Source organism: Microcaecilia unicolor, chromosome 2, assembly GCF_901765095.1.
Source record: "Microcaecilia unicolor chromosome 2, aMicUni1.1, whole genome shotgun sequence".
Lineage (NCBI taxonomy): Eukaryota > Metazoa > Chordata > Amphibia > Gymnophiona > Siphonopidae > Microcaecilia > Microcaecilia unicolor.
This window is the reverse complement of record NC_044032.1, coordinates 283944927-283964225: the sequence shown is the minus strand read 5'-3', so window position 1 is coordinate 283964225 and position 19299 is coordinate 283944927.

Genomic DNA, 19299 nt, shown 5'->3' with positions numbered 1-19299 from the left:
AGAAGCAACATTCCATGCTACCAATCCTAGGGTAAGCGGTGACTTAATACAATACAAAAAGAGAGATGAACCCATAAATAATACACACTCATAAGAATCTGGGTTACCAAAACATCAAATATACATCATTGATTTTTTTTAATATAATTTTTTAACTTTGAATTTTAATGTTCAGTACTGCTCTTAATTGTGTTTAAAAAAAAAAGCCTGACTGCATCCTTAGAACAGAAAGGCTACAACCCCAAAATAATCTCCAAGAATATTGCCTCCTCCCTCAAAACACCCAGGGAAAATCTGCTACAGTACAAAGAAAAAAAAGCCACAGACAGAATCCCCCTTATAGTGATATACAACCCAGAGCTGGAAAAATTAAGAAAAATCATAAAAGATCTGCTCCAGGAGGATGAATTACTGAAAGAGATATTCCCATCCCCACCAGTGCTGGCTTTCCGACAGCCACCCAACTTAAAACACAAGCTAATTAGAAGTAAGCTCCCAACACAGACTCAAAAAGAAGAGAATGGCACACATCCTTGCAATATATCCAGCTGCAAACTATGCCAAAACATTTCACAGGACCCCACAGTCATTCACAAAGGAAAATATTCAACATAAAGGAATCCTTTACCTGCTCATCTTCCAATGTGGTATACATCATTCAGTGTAAAAAATGTGACGAAGGATGCTATATTGGAGAAACAAGCCAGATGCTAAAGACAAGATTTAATTTACTTAGACATCACATGAAAAATGCCAGTGCCAACCAGGATGCCACGCCTGTGGGGCAGCACTTTACAAAACCAGAACACTGTACCAGTGATTTCATAGTAAGAATCCTGAAAGGTAACTTTAAAACAATACAGGAACGTAAGACCTTTGAAGTCAGAATGATTAAATATTTTGACACCCACCAGACAGGACTTAACAAAGATCTGGGTTTTCTAGCCCATTATAAACCATAAAGTTGTACTGCTCTGTTTGTCACCTTCCTGTCTCCATGCATATCTCCCTTTTTCACACCTACCCACCCCCATCCTGTTAGACTGTCACTGAAATACTTTGATGCTTCACTTATATATACTGTCATCTACAACATTTGCTTATTTCTGATCTGACGAAGAAGGGCAACCTTCGAAAGCTAATCAAGAAATGTATTAAGTTATGTCCAATAAAAAAGGTATCATCTTAATTTCTTTTGCATGTTTTATTTTGTTTTATTTCTATTGATTACCAAAAAAATGGGGAAAAAGACCTCCAGTAACCTTTTTCATGCAGATCATATTGTTTGTTTTCTGCTAGAACTTTAGGCTTCCATGTCCATCTCAATAACAGACTATGTTTTTTTCCTCCAGGAACTTGACCAAACTTTTGTTAAACCCAGATACGCTAACCGCTGTTACCACATTCTCCAGCAACGAGTTCCAGAGCTTAACTATTCTCTGAGTGAAAAAAAGATTTCCTCCTATTTGCCTCGTGGTCTTTGTACTTTTTGAAAGATTGAAAAATCGATTCACTTTTACCTGTTCTACACCACTCAGGATTTTATAGACCTCAATCATAGCCCCCCTCGGCCATCTGTTTTCCAAGCTGAAGAGCCTTGACCTCTTTAGCCTTTCCTCATATGGGAGGAGTTCCATTTCCTTTATCATTTTGATTGCTCTTCTTTGAACCTTTTCTAATGCCATTATAACTGTTGACTGCAAGGTACACTTGCCAGATGGAAGGAACAAGGACTAAATATATCTCATTAATCTGGTCAAGTTCTGAAGAGAAAGAGAGAACCTGGTGGCTCTAGTCCCATTGGTTATCCTCCTTCCACCAAGTCTCTGACATGACTATTATATCTACATCTTCATTTAATGCTATATACTCTAATTCTCCTATTTTATTTTTTTAGGCTTCTACCATTTCTATAGACGTTTCAAAGTGTGTTTTTGTTTGTACCTACAAGATGCTTAGCATTTGATAGGGATAACATGCAATCTTTGCTTATCTTTTGAAGGCTTTGACTAACTTTTGCCTTTGTTGGGATGCCCTACCTTCCCTTGATAGTATCCTTCAAAGATATTTCATTCCAAACCATATATTCCAGAGTGGCTTTTCCCAAGGTTTTGATTTAAAAGCTGTTCTACAGCCTTTTTAAATATTATTGTCAGCAGCCTGGTTCCATCCTGGTTAAGGTAGAGCCTGAAAGCAGACATAGCTCCTTTGTAGTAGCCAGTTGTACGTGTCTTGTCTCATGAAGGATACCTGTCTTCTTATCAAACTCAACAGGAGAAACTCTTTAACTATTCTCAGCTTCAATAGGTCTTTTGCTGAACTCTATGTAACTGTACCCTTCCACACTGGAACCTTAGCAGACTGAGTGAGACTTACTTGAAGAACAATAAACTCGGATTAAGTGCCCCTATTTAATTTTAATGTGAGTGTGAATTTGCAATTCACAATCACTCTTCTCATGGAAACAGAGGTGACCCAGGGGCCTTGCCTTGCAATGATAGGTTCCTTCAGCTCTCAAGTCTTTTTGCAGCTTCTCACAGATGGTCCTTTCTGTGACTGGCTCCCAGGCTTCTGGTTGGATATACTCACTTGAGTAGTTTTCTCTTTCACACAGCCAAATGTGATCCCTCTCAGGTTTACAACAGCCTGTCATGGGGACTTGGGTTTCTCGCCTTTGCAAATCCGGTCTCTTGCTTTTCTCTTCCAGTGTAGCCTGTCACTCTGTGGCTGCTGATAGCTCTCACACTGGTCAATCTTACCAAGTCTGCTGGTGCTTTGGGAATGCCTTGGTCTTTTCAGCACCTTGTGGGTTCTCCTGGCTGGCTATAGACTCTCTTTCTAGGCTGGACACACCTCTTCAGGGCTGTTCTGCTCACACAGCCTCCTGCTGGCTCTCTGCCAAAGCTGCTTCTCCATGACATACCAGACCAGCACAGCTATTGGTAACCTCTTCTCCTCTCAATAAATGACTACTAGTGCTTCAGTGCTTTCTTTGCATGTAGATCCATGGATTTTACTCTCTTCTTTTTTTTCTTCTATGGGTCCACCACCATCAGGTCCTCTTTGCCCTTCTTAGGGAACCTTTCTTCAGCCCTTCTGGGCTTGCTGGCAAGAATTTTATTTGCCTCAGTAAGCTTCTGCTGGGGTCTGATATTTCTGGACTGCTTCTTCCTGTCCTGGCCCCAGCTCTCCTTCACAACAGCTCCTTTAGTTTCACCAGCTGCAGCTGTACTCTTGCTGTTCAGGTGGTTCTTCTTCATAGCTGCTGATGTGGTATGCTGCAGTCCACCTTCCTTGGGGCTTTTTGCTCCCTGTTGCTATCAAGCTGGCTCTTCACATCTCAGCTGCTGCTCAACCCCACAGAGCTGGCATTAGTAATGTGAAAACAGAACAATTGCCCTAGGTCCTTAAGCAGGGGTGTAGCCAGATAGCCAATTTTGGGTGGGCCTGAGTCCAAGGTGGGTGGGCATGGAATTCATGCCCTCCCCCCATCCCTAGCCCCCCCCCCCTGCTCTGCTCTTCATCCCTCCCACCACCACCTGCAAGCCCACAGTATTAAATACCTGAGCAGGAGGGGATCTACAAACCCCGCCAGTTGAAGATTTCCTCCTGCTCAGACAGTCAGCGCTCTTCCAAACAACCAGCAGCACTTTCCTTGAGCTGATGCCATGGCCAGCAGGCTGTGCATGCATGAAAACTAAGCATGTGGCTGTTTGAAAGAGCACTAGCTGCCTGAGAAGGAGGAAATCTTCAGCTGACAGGGTTTGAGGACCTCTGCAAGCCATAGCAAGAGTGCACAATTTTGGGTGGGCCAGAGTCCATATAGGGTGGGCCCTGGCCCACCCAGGCCCACCCATGGCTACGCCACTGTAAGCATCTGCAATCCTTGCAGAACAGGGCAACATGCTTTTTGTGCAAGGCAAAATGGAGAGATCATATTACCCCTTTGTTGTTGAAATTATGTGGGCTCCCAGTTAAGTTTCAGATGCAGTTGAAAATTCTTGCTTTGACTTTTAAGGCTGTACATAATGGCAGTCCTGATTACTTAGCTGCTTTAACAGTACCCAGTGTACCACCATGTCTTTTACATGCTCTTAATGACTGCAGATTAGTCCTACCAGGTCTATCATAGTGCTTTTTTTTTCTGGCACCAAATGTATGGAATAGTTGCTAATCTGAGATTAGAAGTATCCTAGGCACAATTTAAATCTAAATTGAAGGTGCATCTTTTTCAGGAAGCTGTCGGGGTCTCGATGATACTAGATGGGGAGAGATAAACAGCATTGACATACTTTGGATGAAGGTCTAAGCAATGAATGCCCTGTTTGATACATTACTGGAGTTCCTTTTCTTCTTTCATATTTAGTATGATTGTAAATCACCTAGATTTGACTGTGACCTAGATGGGTGATCTATTAAATTTTAAAATAAACATAAACATAAGTCTGTGAGGGAGATACTGCGTCTGGTGGACTTTGGGACACCCTCCTAAATTCCTCCTGTGGCTCCACAGCTCCTGTGACTTTTGATGCTTACAGCCATGGCTTTGCCTTGACTCCTCGCATTTGTGCTGCTGTCCCCAGTGTTGCTCAACTTCTCCTGTACTTCAGTGGCTCTAATTCCCTGTGGCTGTCTTGCTGTACTTTGCAGTCTTGGTCTACTGCTATGGCTCCTCTGCCAGCAGCCCTACAAATCCTAAGGGGAAAGGATACATAAGGTAGTGGCTACACGTTCTGTGGGTTCTTCTGCCCTCTTCTAGATTTTACTGAAAAGAGTAATGCAGCTTTGGAGGAATAGGTCATTTTCAGCAGCCTTCCTAGGTGCTAAAGCAGCAGGTAGTTTTGTACTCACAAACCTGAAGGACAGTTTTTAAAGGAAAGTGTACATGTAATTTTTGTGGATTTTGTACCTCCTTTTCCTGTGAGTGAAGGAAAAAGGAAAAATGCACATTGTGATGGATATGGTAGGTCTAGAGGGCATGACATGGAGGTTAGGATCTGCAGGAACAAAGATTCATCTAAACAGATAGGTGACTACAACTCCCAGCTTCCCCGGGATAGATCTAGAAGAAGATACTCTGGGAGGAGGAGCAGGAGGGGGGCAGACAGCTCCAGGAACAATTGAGGGACTACAACTCCCAGCTTCCCCGGGTCAGGTCACCTGACTCCTCCAGAGAGGGTAGGCTACACTACGCTTCCCAAGAACCCGAGAGTGAGTCATGGGATTCTTTTCATCAGGAGGAGCTGGACTACAAGGCCCAGGTTCCCCGAGGTAGAAGGCTTGATCTTTCTAGACCAGCTGAGGATAATGATTATTAGCTGCAGGAGAATAGAGGTTCCAATGGGAGTGGGAGGCCCCAGGAGGGATTTCTGAGGCTGAAAGGGTGGAGGGTGAGATGGAGTGGGAGCTTATGGATACTTCTGTCCTTGCCCAGGTACAGAGGGGGAATTCTAGGGGAATGCTAGCTACCTTAATGGATAATTTGATTCACTACATGGAGAGGAGGTTTAATGGGAGTACCTGAACTGAATGAAGTTATTATAGAAGTGTGTCTCTAGGCTCAAGTTAGACCCAGGGGTGGATACCAGAGAATCCAAGGCTGGTATAATAAAAGAAGGGGGGTCTCCTTTTCCTTGGTGGTCCACTGAGGAAAGGGAAAAGAGGATGAGTCTGAAGAAGGACAATTATATTGAAGGAACTGTTTCTAGGAGACTGCTTTGCTTAGGGGAAGAAGGACAATTATATGGGCTGACCTATCTCCAAAAGACTACTTTGGTCTGAAGAAGACTATAAGACTGTTCCCTGCCCTAAGGTGGTTTCAGAATAAAAGGGGCAAGAAAAACTCCACATTTTCAGTTGTTATAATTTCTAAGTTGCTGGAAGTTAGTTAGAAAACCTAGAGTGACGGTGTGCGCCTGGATCGGACAGCAGAAAGCACGAGCTGGCAGAGGCCGGGACATGACAACATGCAGATTGAATGTTCCATACAGTAGGCATACTATGCTCCTAAATATACCCCTGGGAGTTGACCTTTTTACCGTGGCCAATGGTGCATTCCTTGTGAATGCCCCCTCCCCATTCCAAATTATTTAGCTGCTTTGAGGAGAGCAGTTCTCACCTATACCAATTTACTCCAAACAAACCACTTTGAAACGTGCCTTCTCTATGTCCAAGAAGGAAAAATTAGGCTTAGGCATTGTTAATGAAGCTGATAAGGCATTACACACCAGAGAGTGTGGCTTTGAATCCCTGTATAAAGTGGTTAGTATAGACACGAATAACATTATTTGCCACCTGAGCAGAATACCTTTTTGTCAGAAAATGGGGCTGAACCAGTTCTCTATCTGCTGTAGTTATGACCTCCTGTCACTAAAAAGTGATGCATGCCCACTCAATTATTACCATTTAATGGTTGCCAAGGGTGGGGGGTGAAGAAGTATCATAAAAATCATTAAAAAAATATTTAGTAGTCGTGTTTTTTTTTTGGGGGGGGGGGGGGATGCTTACAGGTTAATAGATATGGAGTGCCCTCCTCTCACCCTACTGCTGATTGACCAGTACACTCCAATTTGTTGACTCCATACAAACTGCAAGGTAAAGCTTTTATTCTAGAAATCATTAAACATAAAACAGAACCACTTCCCTTCCCCCCCCCCCCCCCCCCCCCCCAGGATGATGACATGAGACTGATGGTATTTTAATGTAATTACAGTTATTATGGTGGTTGAGATTACTTTGGCCTGATTATACTCTGTCTTGAGCTCTTTGGGGCAAAGTAGAATAGAAATGCCAAGTTAAATTAAGCTATAACCAGTATGTTTTTTCTATCTAAAAAGGTGCCGGTACTTAAATGCCAGTCCACCCTTTAGGGGTGGGGTGATCACTGAGGGACCCACCCCACAATAGCCAGGCCCCCTGCAACCAATCACAGAATCTATGACAAAGGCAGAATTGGTGTGTAGAGCTTGAGCTCTTTCAGTAAAACTTGGGGACCATGGGTCAATTTTAGCAGACAGTGGAAAAGGTGCCGGTACTCAGTACCCCCTCAAAAAAAGCCCTGGCTATAACTGAATAACTAATTCAACTAGGTTATAAATATAATCCACAGTTTACCATTATTCAAGAGAAAGTTAAGGTCTATCACAGACAAAAATAGGCAAGCAAAAAACAAACTCTTCACAGCACCCTTCAGATAGTCTAATGAAGGCTGTGAGATGTAAGTCACAATCTCTGTGCGAATCACATACTGACAGGAAAGGAGAAGGGGGAAAAACCCCTTCTGCCTTATGGAGAAAAACATGGCATGTTACAGTGGTGGTATGCACTAATATTTCTATCTTTGCACATTTTCTAACACAGCAATAATTTGCTTGCCATTAGCTTATTGCTTCAGAAGTAAAAAAACAACAAATTTTCTTCAGTGCATGCATTAAAACACTATTTGCTGAAGCATGGCTGTAACTCTAATTCCTTGTGACATCAGAAGGAAAAAAAATCCTAGAATGCTATTATTATTCCCCATAACTTAGTGTGCAGATCCCTATATCTAGATTTTGGATGAGCATACTGGTGCTTGGATGCTTCCTGTCCCTCAGGTGAACACTTTGAAGAGTCACAGTCCCCTTTCTCAGTCTGTCACTTTGAAGAATCAAGTTCTTTGGGGAGTAGAGGCCCAGCTTTGTTAGCCGAGGCACACGCTAGGAGCATGTCAAGGCTGTCAAAGCAGTCAAATTTTAAATAAAGGTCTAACCATCCCAATAACAATAATAAATAAATAAACTCAAGATGCAACGTGTGCTGCAGATTATTACTAAAAGTACTGTAATACACTCTTGGCTTCTTTATATTTGAAAAGGATAAATTATTCCGCATATGTTTATTGCTTCTATCATTTCTGCCAGTAACGTTTCTGTTATTTTTGGCTCCCTACCTAGCTATTCGGTATTCGTACAGCACACTGCAGCGCTTGTGGTTTTATAGCTATCAGTTAAGGTGGGGGTGGGCGACCAGGTGCAGGTTCTATTCGAATTTTAGACTTTCTCCAGCCTGTTTTGCTCTGATGGACCAGAACCTTTCTGTTACAGGTACCTCCTGTGTTTAATCACTCTGTTGTGAGTTTGCCTTCTTGCACACTTACAGCAAATTCTTCGCAAATTCAGTTTAATAATAAGCTCTGATAATATTAAGGGGCCCTTTTACAAAGCCGCGGAAGGGCTGCCGCAGCAATGGCATGCGGTAAATTGGCCGAACCACTGGGCTACCGCAGAAGCCCTGCAGTAGTTCCATTGTGTGCCATTTTCAGCTCTCAGAAAATATATGTATTTTTTAGCATCGGGCGCTTGTACACTGCTCATTTACCAGTGGGTTAGCACGGGAGCCCTTACTGCCTCCTAAATAGAGAAATTAGTAGAGCTTTTGGTTTTTTTTTTTTTCCCCCAACTTTAATTTGAGTTTTTGATGCACAGGATAATTTATTATTCAAAGTGGATCTATCTTAACATTCTTACGGATTAATTGCAGCAATAGTTTGTTTTTCATTAGCATCTACAAAAGCTCTAAGTTCCAAAGATTAAACAAATGTAAGAAATGGTGCCATTGATATACTGAAAAGGGTGGGTGAGAAAAGAGAACCTTTGAGGCATCTCTCCCTGAGAGCTGTGCATACTGCATCCATAACAGCCTTGGCAGGCTTGAATATAAGAGATGGAAACTGGATCAGTGGGCTAAAGAAAAACTAGATTGCTTTAAGTCCAGTCCTGGAGTACCCTTTGCCCGTCAGGTTTTCAGGATATCCACAATGAATATGCATGAACTTGATTTGCATACACTGCCTCCATTATATAAAAATCTCTTTCATGCATATTCACTGTGAATATCCTGGCAAGGGGCACTCCAGGACCGGACTTGGGAAACACTACTTTAAGATACTCTTTCACTATTCTGTTTGTTTGCAGCAGAAATTCAATATCCTCCAAATGTATCTTCTTTGTAAAAGTTGCTTAAAGATTTACATATCACAATTGAAATATCTACAGTGTGACACCCAAGAACAGAAAACTGGACCTACAATGTTGCTCCTGTGTCTTTGCAATGTCCTCGCATTAAGACAAAGACGCTTCACACCTGAAAGGCTGCCTTCATAAGTCAATCACAAGTTCAAGGTTTTGACCCTAAATTTTGAATCATGAGAAGGCCTGGCCCTTTATATCTAGGAAAAGTATTAAAATGATACATTTCAGGATGACAGCTGTGATCTATTCAGAGAGCGTTGTATACACGGCTGATTAAAGAGGCTTTGATATTTTCAGTGGTGTCCCTTCTCCTAATGGAATACCCTTCCAGTGTAATATGACTCAACAAAACAATCTTATCTTTAGGATGAATGTGATGGAATGGCATTATTCCTATATCTCAGTTCCATGCTAAAAGAGAAATCACCTTGTCTGCCTTTAAACGGGGCCCTTTCACTACAGCTTAGTATGCACTAATGAACATTACTGTGCGTTAAGGGCTAGATTCTATATATCACACCTAAAAAATTGGTGCCAGAAAAAAAATATGGCTGGGCATATTCTATAAACCACACCTAGGTATGTTTTTTTTCGGCGCAGTTTATAGAATATGCCTAATGGCGACTAAATATAGGCGCAGCCATTTACGTCAAGTAAATGATAGAAGTATATAAAATAATGAGTGGAGTGGAACAGGTGGATGTGAAGAGTCTGTTCACGCTTTCCAAAAATACTAGGACTAGGGGGCATGCGATGAAACTACAGTGTAGTAAATTTAAAACAAATCGGAGAAAACTTTTCTTCACCCAATGCATAATTAAACTCTGGAATTCGTTGCCAGAGAATGTGGTGAAGGCGGTTAGCTTGGCAGAGTTTTAAAAGGGGTTAGACAGTTTCCTAAAGGACAAGTCCATAAACCACTACTAAATGGACTTGGGAAAAATCCACAATTCCAGGAATAACATGTATAGAATGTTTGTACGTTTGGGAAGCTTGCCAGGTGCCCTTGGCCTGGATTGGCCGCTGTCGTGGACAGGATGCTGGGCTCGATGGACCCCTGATCTTTTCCCAGTGTGGCATTACTTATGTACTTATGTAAATTCCCACACCTAAATTAGGCACAGACTGGGTGTATTCTATAAAAGCATACCTAGGGGTTCTTTTACAAAGGTGCACCAAAAAGTGGCCTGCGGTAGTGTGGGTATGTGTATTCGATGTGCGCTGGACCATTTCTCCACCGCATCTGGAAAAAGGGGGGTAATTTGGGGCTGGGAAATGGAAGTGTGGCAAAATTAAATCCAGCATGTGTATATGCGCATCTGTTTACAGCCTTCAGGGCTAGCTCAGATTGCTTACTGGAATCGCTGCTGGCAATGGCTTGGAGGTAGACCAGGGAGGGAAAGAGGAGCAGATGCTGGGCTGGGGGGGGGGGAGGGGGAAGATGAGGATAGCAGAAGCAGAGGGAAATTTTTTAAAAAACTGTATGTTTGGGGGTGGGGGGTGGGAAGGTAACTTACGTCAGACGAGGGCGGGCCAAGGAGGAAAGAAGGGAAGTCCCAAAGCCAAGCGATCAGCTGCTGCCTGCTGTGGCCGGTGCAGCGCCTTCACACGGGGGTGAGAGGCACTGTGAGGGCCCAGTGGCAGATGGAGGGGGGCGGGTGGAGGGGGGAGCGGTGGCAGCGACGACCTCAGGGAGGCGGCGGGGGTGGGGCCACGGGGGTGCAGAGGATGGCGGGGAAGCTTTCATTTCAAGAGAGGGGGAGCGGCGGCGGCAGCCTCGGGGAGGGCGGGGCTGCGGAAAGCTCTTTCAATGCAGGGGGGAGGGGGAGCGGCGACGATCTCGGGCGGGGGGGCGTCGGAAGGGAAAAAAGAAAGCAGTGCTCGTCAGGGACATCCTTGAAGGACGTCAATGTTAGGCACAGACGCGTAGCTTAGTAACATAGTAGATGATGGCAGAAAAAGACCTGCACGGTCCATCCAGTCTGCTGAGGTGGAAGGAGGTGTTTCAGAGAGCTCTGCAGACTTCCAGTGGGAGGAGAGTGAGGCCTAACTCCCTCCCCAAGGATGTGGAGGGCCTCTGGGGAGCGTTCCCCAGGACAGGCCCAGGCCATGGGGCCTCTTGGGCTCAGGGACCAGAGGGTCAGGAAAAGCGGTCTCCTCCCTTGCAGTGCCGCAGGGAGGAGGGAAAGGAGCCCTGTGGATAGAAGAGGGCCAGACTCCAAGGGAGGAAGCCGGACTGGTACCCCCCTCACGGCCGCACGACGTCCAGCAGGTGAGGGGGGGAGAGAGCTGGCGGAGACCCTAGAGAAGAGCTGGTCTGAGAAGGAAAGAGTGGTAATGGAGATCTGTCAAGAGGCCCTGCCGGAGGTGGAGGAGGAAGGCAGTGAGGATAGTGACGATCTAGAGGAGGAAGAGCTTGTGGACTACTGCCAGGATCCAGAGGACCCGGCCAGTGGCATAATTAAAATGGTGAAGAGAATTAAAAGTACGGAGAAGGAGGTGGTGGACCTGGGGAAGCGAGTCAAAATGGCAAAAGCCCTGAGCAGGCTGGCCCCAGCAGAGCATCGCAAGACCTATATGAAAGAGGAAACCAGGCTGCTTAGGCTTCTCCAGAGAAAAGAACAGCTGCTGAGGGCCCTGAGGAAAGGCCCTGGAAATCCTCTGAGAGAACTCTATATCAACAGAGACAGGATGGCCTCGGGGGGACAGGCCCCGTCAGCCTCGGTACAGTGGAAGCAACAAACAGAGCAGGAAGGAATCAGCCCAGTCTTTGGACCCCAGAACATTGAAGCATCAGGGGAGCTGCCAGGAACTAGCACCCAAAATACATTGAAATTCATGCAATGCCTTGCTAGTCAGTCTGGGCCAATGCAGGCAGCTTCTGGAGTAAGCAGGACTGAAGGTGGGGCTGTGGAAGCCTCATTGAGAGCACCTGAGTGTGGGAGAACAGAACAGGAAAAAAACTTTAACACTAAGACTTTTCACATTGTTGAAACTGAGGCTGCAATTTCAGGAGAGAAACCTTTTTCCACAGAAGTGGTGGTGGAAGTTGAAACAGAGAACTTACCTGGAGAAGAGGAGGTTGTCCTGTTCCCATTGCCTGTAGTAGGAGCAGACGGCAAGGAAAAAATGCCTGGGAGGCCTCACCCACAAAGCTCTGAGGAGCAGGATGTTCCAGCCAATCAGCCTGCAGCAGGGCTAAGGACTGAAAGTGGAGATGTTCCAGCAGGGAGCTGCCTCTTAAAGGAGAATGCAGGAAGAAAGGCAGGTGAAGACAAGGAGTGGTTTTCCATAGAGAAAGCACAGGAGGCCACACAGTGTTCCCCACATAAAGGTTCAGAATGGCAAGGAACTGCACTGCCGGGTGGCGGGATGCCATGCCCGCCCAGCACATTGGAGCAGGAGGCGCCAGCCAATCGGGCTGGAGGAGCAGGGATGGCCGCAGAGGAGAATGCTACAGCGCAGGAGGATTCCCCATGTTTGGGAGAGCGAGTGGTGCTGGAGTGCGGGAAGCCACTCTTACTTTGCAAAACGGCAGAGCAGGAAGTCCCAACGAAGCAGGACGCCAGAGGGGAGACCAGTTCCCAGGAAAACAGCGGGCCCGCACAGGGAAAGCTGGAGCAGCACGTTGCAAGGAGGGACCCAGCACAGAGAGCAGGTTCCGGGGGGGGAGGAGGGGGGGAGGAGCGGGAGGTGTTTGCCTTGCAGTGTGCGCCAGAAGGAAACTTGACTGGTACCTTTGACTTTGCAGTTGGCCAGGCTGCAGGGGTGCGAGCCAGGGGGGAGTGTTCGGGCCGGGAGGGGAGGGTTGGCTCGGTGGGCGGGGGAGGGGGTCAGGGGCATTGGGAGGGGAACAAGTATTTAGGGGAACCTGCTCTCACTGTCTCTAGCGAACGTGTTGAAGGGGACAATGGCAGGTTTTTTGCTGTAGGGGAAATGGTACAGAAGGACACTGTGAAGGCAGGGGATGTGCAAAGTCTGCTGATAGAAGGGAGAGAAGGGAGGGAGGCTGAGAGGGGAGGCAAGAGAGAGAGGGGGGGTACGGCGCAGCAGGAGCAGGGGGGTCTCAGTGCAGGAGATGGAGGAGGGGGACGGTGGGGGGGTGCTCCATCCTTTGCGGCGGTAGTAGGTGGGAGGGGCGGGCGCAGGGGGAATGGGGGGGCAGGAAGCATTGGGGAAGGATGGGGGGGAGGGTGGGGGGGCCAGGTTCCCAAAAGGAGGAATGTGATTCAGTTAAGGTGGGTGGGGGAGGGGGGGATGCCAAGTAGGGATGAGGCCCTGAAGTTGGTCCTGGGTTTAGGATTTCTCCCAGAGGACCTCTATGCCTGTATCCACCCGGTGAATATCCCAGAGTATGATGTTAGTTTTCTGACCCAGCGAGGCATGGAGGTCTTCTGGGAGAAATACGAGGGGGTAAGGGGGAAAGGGGATTGGAGAAACTTTAGGGCCGTACCGATCAGCAGACCTGACCTGGTGCAGGTAACCCTGCTGGTCCGAAATGAATCCATTTCAGGGGCGGACCTGGCCTTCTGGCTACAGCGGTACGCAGAATTGCGTACCCCCTTGTCCAAACTCCCTGACCCCAGTAGGGTGTGGGCGGGAGGATGGTGTGCGCAGGTTAGGCTGAAGCAGGCAGGACACGTGACCCAGCACATTCCCTCCGCGGCGTTCATTGGCAGGGATCGGATCCTCTGCTTTTACAAGGGGCAGCCGCGGCAATGTCACAAGTGCGGGTCATTCAGACATTTTAGTATGTCGTGCCCAGTACGGCAGTGTGGGAAGTGCGGGTCTAAGGAGCATCCTACGGAGTCTTGTGCATCTATCCGGTGTAATTTGTGTGGGGTCTGGGGCATGCATTCAGAGCTTGCCCTTGGGCCTCCCATAACGGGGGAGAGGAGGACATGGGAGGGGGCGGTCCAGTTCAGAGGGAGAGGGGGGGAGTGAATGTAGGGCGAGATCAGGTTCCCGGGGTGGGGGGGAAAGGAGCTGCGGAGGGACAGGGAGTGGGAGGTGGGGAAGGGTTGGGGGAAGGGCGGAAGCGGCAGGACGGGGCAGATGAGGGTTGGACGCGGGTGTCAAAAAAACAACGGAAGGTGACGGGGGTACGGGAGGAAGGGGGAGGGGAGGCAGGAATGGGGATAGAAGTAGAGAACAGATTTAGGGGATTGGAAGATGAGGGAGGGGGTGACAAACTGGCAGGAGAGGAAGGAGAGGATGGGATGAGCCGGCAGGATGGGTTGGACAGCATGGCAGACGCTGGAAAGGGAACAGCGGGTAAAAGGAAGAAGAAGAAGAGGGAGAAGGTTTTGAGGGACGAAGAGGAGGAAATGGTAGTGGAGGAGGTCGGGGAGGTGGGGGGCAGATTGGGGGGGGCTGAAGGGAGGGTGGGGGAGAAAAGGAGGGTAGGACAGGAGGCAGGGATGAAGGCAAGAGAGGAGAGGGAGGATGGGCTGGAGGCAGGATTGATGGAGGGGGTCGAAAAAGGGGCAGAAGGGGCGGGAGAGGAGGCAGGGGGGGGAGAGTCAGTGGACGACTCCCAAGGAGGGAGGGAGGTGGGCGAAGAAAAGAGGAAGAAGGGGAGGAAGAAAGTAAGGAATGGGGGGGGGGCTTTTTGAGCTAGGGGTCCGGGACTGGGCGGACGAGGAAGGGGAGGGTGAAGGGGAAGGGATCCCTGGAGGTAGTATGGAGCAGAGGGAAGGTAGCCAGGAGGGCGGGGGGTATGGAATGGCACAATGATGGCTGGACTGCTGTTAACATTCGCCACACTTAATGTGGCTAGTGTCGCCTCCCAGAGGGCGAGATGCTTGGCGTTCGATGGCCTCTCTGCCGTGGCGGCGGACTGTTTTCTTCTGCAGGAGACCAGGCTGCGAACGCTGGAGGAGGTTCGGCGGGCAAAGCAGGCCTGGAGATGGGGGCCCTCTATTTGGGGTCTGGCAGGGGAACGGTATGGGGGGATAGGCATCCTCTTCAAAACATTTAAAGTAGAGATCCAGAGGGTTGTGGAGCTGGGAATTGGGAGGTGTCTGGTGTTAGATATGAGATTGCGGGGGGTGGCTTTGCGGGTGATTAACATCTACGGGCCGCAAAGCAAACGGGGAAGGGCAGCACTGTTTGGGAAAATTCGGCCGTACCTTTACACCTCACGGCAGCTAGTTTGGGGGGGGGATTTTAACACAGTCCTGAGGAAGGAGGATAGGGGGGGGAGGGCGGCGCAAGTAGGTTACGATGGGGTACGGCTAGCAGGGATCATGAAGGGAGCGGGATTGGTGGACGCGCACATAGAGTTTGGTGGTGGGACGCAGGGTTTCACTTTTGCCCGGGGCACTTGTAGAAGTAGAATCGACCGGTTTTTAGTTCGGGGAGGGGCGTGTGGGAAGGCACCAAGGGTGGTAGAGGTTGATTTCTCAGACCACAAGATGGTGCTGGTCGAGCTGGGGGGAGGGGGGATTCACGGATTGGGGAAAGGATTGTGGCGTTTAAATCAGAAATGGTTGAGGGAGGGGGTGTTGTACCAGGAGTATCTGGAGTTTCTGGCAGTCCAGGTATCCATTCAGGGTGTCTTCCCTTCCCTAGGAGACTGGTGGGAAGTTTTGAAACACCGCACCAGGGGGTTCTTTCTCCGTCAGGCGAGGAGGCAGGGGAGGGAGGTCACCCGGCTAGGAACTGCTCTGAGGAAGCGAAGGGACAATTTGATTTCCAGGGGAGGGAAGAGGGAGGACATTGAGGCCTTGCAGCAGGAGGTGGAACGGGTACAATACAATCGGTACTCTTCCCTCGTCTATGAGCGGGACTTCGGGAAGCTGCTCAGCCCGAACCCTTATGACTGCTGTAAGGAAAGAAGGGAGAGGAGGGTGGTAGAGGGGTTAAGGGATGAGGGGGGGACGCTCCAGCAGTCTAGGGAAGGTATCTTGCAGGTGGTGGGGACCCACTTTGGGCGGGTCTTTTTCGACCAACAGTTGGGGGAGGAGGCCATGGCGAGGTACATTGAGGAAACCCCAGGGGTGGGTAAGGGGGGGCCTCATCTTCGGGCCTTGCTGCGGCCGTGGACGCTGCGGGAGGTACAGGAGGCCATTGGGGCCTTGCGGCGCAGGACGGCGCCGGGGCCAGACGGACTCCCGGCAGAGTTCTACCAGCGGTTTAGGGATCAGTTGGCGCCAGTCTTGTTGGCAATCTGGGAGGCGGCACGAACAGGGGGATCCTTGCCTGAGTCGATGGGGGCATCAGCTTTGGTCCTCCTTAGCAAAGGCAAGGACCCCCAGGATGTGGCAAATTGGCGGCCGATTGCACTTCTGAACACTGACCGGAAGATCTTCGCTCACATGCTCCTTGCCCGCATGAGGAAGATCTCCGGGGAAGTGCTGGCAGCCCCGCAGGGGTGTGGGGTCCCGGGAAGGGGGGTGCTAGAGGCAGTGGCCTGGGTGAGGGAGGGTCTGGAACGTAGTCGGGTGGGAGAGGGCAGGCTGGTCGTGGCCTTGGACCAGGACAAGGCTTTCGACCGAGTGCAGTGGGGTTTTTTATGGAAGGTCCTAGACCACTATGGATTCCCGGGGGAATGGATCGCGCAACTTCAGTTATTGTATGCGGGGGCGCGATTCTTTCCCCTGGTGAATGGATGGAGGGGGGTGGAGGTGGGGATCTCGGCGGGGGTGCGGCAGGGGTGCCCGTTGAGCCCCCTGCTGTACGCTTTCGCCATTGATCCCCTGGTGAGGAGGCTGGAAGGGGGGGGGGAGGACGGGCTCAGAGGAGTGGAGGTAGGCAAAGGGAATGTGTTGCGAGTCATCGCCTATGCGGACGATATCACCGTCTGGGTGGCGGATCGCAGGGAGGGGAGGAGGCTGCAGGAGATCCTTGCAGCATACTCCCAGGCTTCGGGGTCTCGGGTAAACCTGGGCAAGAGCACCAGCTTGTGGGTGGGGCCAGAGGGACGGCGGTTTAATTTAGGTGGAGGGTTCCCGGATGGGATAGAGAAAATGAGGGTTTTGGGAGTGTATTTTGGGGGAGGGGATTACGGGCGGGAAAATTGGGAACAAAGGATAGCGGAGGCGAGGGAGAAGGTGGACCGCTGGAAGGGGTGGCGGATGCCCATGGAGGACCGGGTCCGGTTGCTGAAGAGCCAGGTGGTCCCCATGTTCCTGTTCCTGAGCTACATCTGTCTCCTGCCGGAACGCTGTTTCACGGCAATTTACAGCGTGTTCTTTCAACTCCTGTGGGGGAACAGGATGAACCCAGTTCGACGTAATTTCACTTACCGGTCACGGGAGGAAGGGGGGGTGGGAATGGTAAACCCAGTCTTGCTATTCTCCTCCCTCTTCATCCAGTTTAACCTGGGGCGGGCGGGGGGTCTGAATGCCCCAGGATGGGTACACAGTGTTGTCCAGTGGTGGGAGGGATTCTGGGGTCCTTGGTTGGGGGGAGGTAGGGTGGGACGGTTGCGGAAAGGGTTCCCGGAGGGGGTAGGCTACTATAAATCTTTGGTAAAGCTGGTTCGGCTGTGGGACATTACATGGGAGGAAGTTAGGGCAGGGCAGAGGGAGATCTGGGTGGAGCGGGTTCGCTCCCAACGCTTCTCCTCTCCCCTGGCTCTTAGGGATGCTCCAGAGCCCGTGCTGAGGCAGGGCCTGCGTTTTATTTCATCCAAACGCATCCCACACAAGTACAGGGACATTGCTTGGCTGTCCCTACATGGCAGGTTGTATGTTAGGGCAAACCTTCGGTGTAGGAACCAGCAGGACCGAGACTGCCCGAGGGGGGAGTGTGCTGGCCGGCTGGAGACCATGGACCACTTCCTGAAGGAGTGTCCATTCTCCGTAGCGGTTTGCCGGAGAGTGGCTGCCTTGCTGGCCATCCCCAGCTTCACATCCTACACCTATGCGGACTGGGTGTATGGGAGGCAGGGGGAGACGGGGCGGCTAGAGCCAGGTACCGCCTTTCTAATCTCAGTTATCATCAGATACTGCCTATGGATGGCTCGCTGCGGGGTGTCCCTGGGCCAGGAGTGCAGGTCTGCTGAGCAGGTCTCCTGGGACGTTGTCCGAGCTGTCCAGGAAGTGGCCCGATGGGAACGGGTGGAGGTGGGGGTAAAGACCTTTGGGGTTTGGTGGAAGCATGTACGCTTGAAGTTGAGTTGAAGGTTTGGGGGGGGGTTGGGGGGGGACGTTTTTTTGTGTAAAATTTGCATTTTTGTATAAAAGTATAGAGGGGCTGGCTTTATAACTGCACAGTGTAATGTATTGAAATTTGATTTTCCGCTTTCATTTAATAAAGGAATTCTCCAGTCTGCCCAACAAGATAAACTCACATGTGCTACTTTTTGTGTATACCTTACCTTGATTTATACCTGTCCTTTTCAGGGCACAGACCGTATAAGTCTGCCCAGCACTATCCCCGCCTACCAACCACCAGCCCCACCTCCAACCACCAGTTCTGGCAGAGACCGTATAAATCTGCCCAGCACTATCCCCGCCTCCCAACCACCAGTCCCGCCTCCCACCACTGGCTCTGGCACAGACCGTATAAGTCTGCCCAGCACCATCTCCACCTCCCGCCACCGGTTCTGCCACCCAATCTTGGCTAAGCTCCTTAGGATCCATTCCTTCTGAACAGGATTCCTTTATGTTTATCCCACGCATGTTTGAATTCCGTTACCGTTTTCATTTCCACCACCTCCCGTGGGAGGGCATTCTAAGCATCCACTACTCTCTCCGTGAAAAAATACTTCCTGACATTTTTCTTGAGTCTGCCCCCCTTTAATCTCATTTCATGTCCTTTTGTTCTACTGCCTTCGCATCTCCGGAAAAGGTTCGTTTGCAGATTAATACTTTTCAAATATTTGAATGTCTGTATCATATCACCCCTGTTTCTCCTTTCCTCCAGAGTATACATGTTCAGGTCCGCAAGTCTCTCCTCATACGTCTTGTAATGCAAATCCCATACCATTCTTGTAGTTTTTCTTTGCACCGCTTCAATTCTTTTTACATCCTTAACAAGATACGGCCTCCAAAACTGAACACAATACTCCAGGTGGGGCCTCACCAACGACTTATACAGGGGCATCAATACCCCCTTTCTTCTGCTGGTCACACCTCTCTCTATACAGCCTAACAACCTTCTAGCTATGGCCACCGCTTTGTCACACTGTTTCGTCACCTTCAAATCCTCAGATACTATCACCCCAAGATCCCTCTCCCCATCCGTACCTATCAGACTCTCCCCGCCTAACACATACGTCTCCGGTGGATTTCTACTCCCTAAGTGCATCACTTTGCATTTCTTCACATTGAATTTTAAT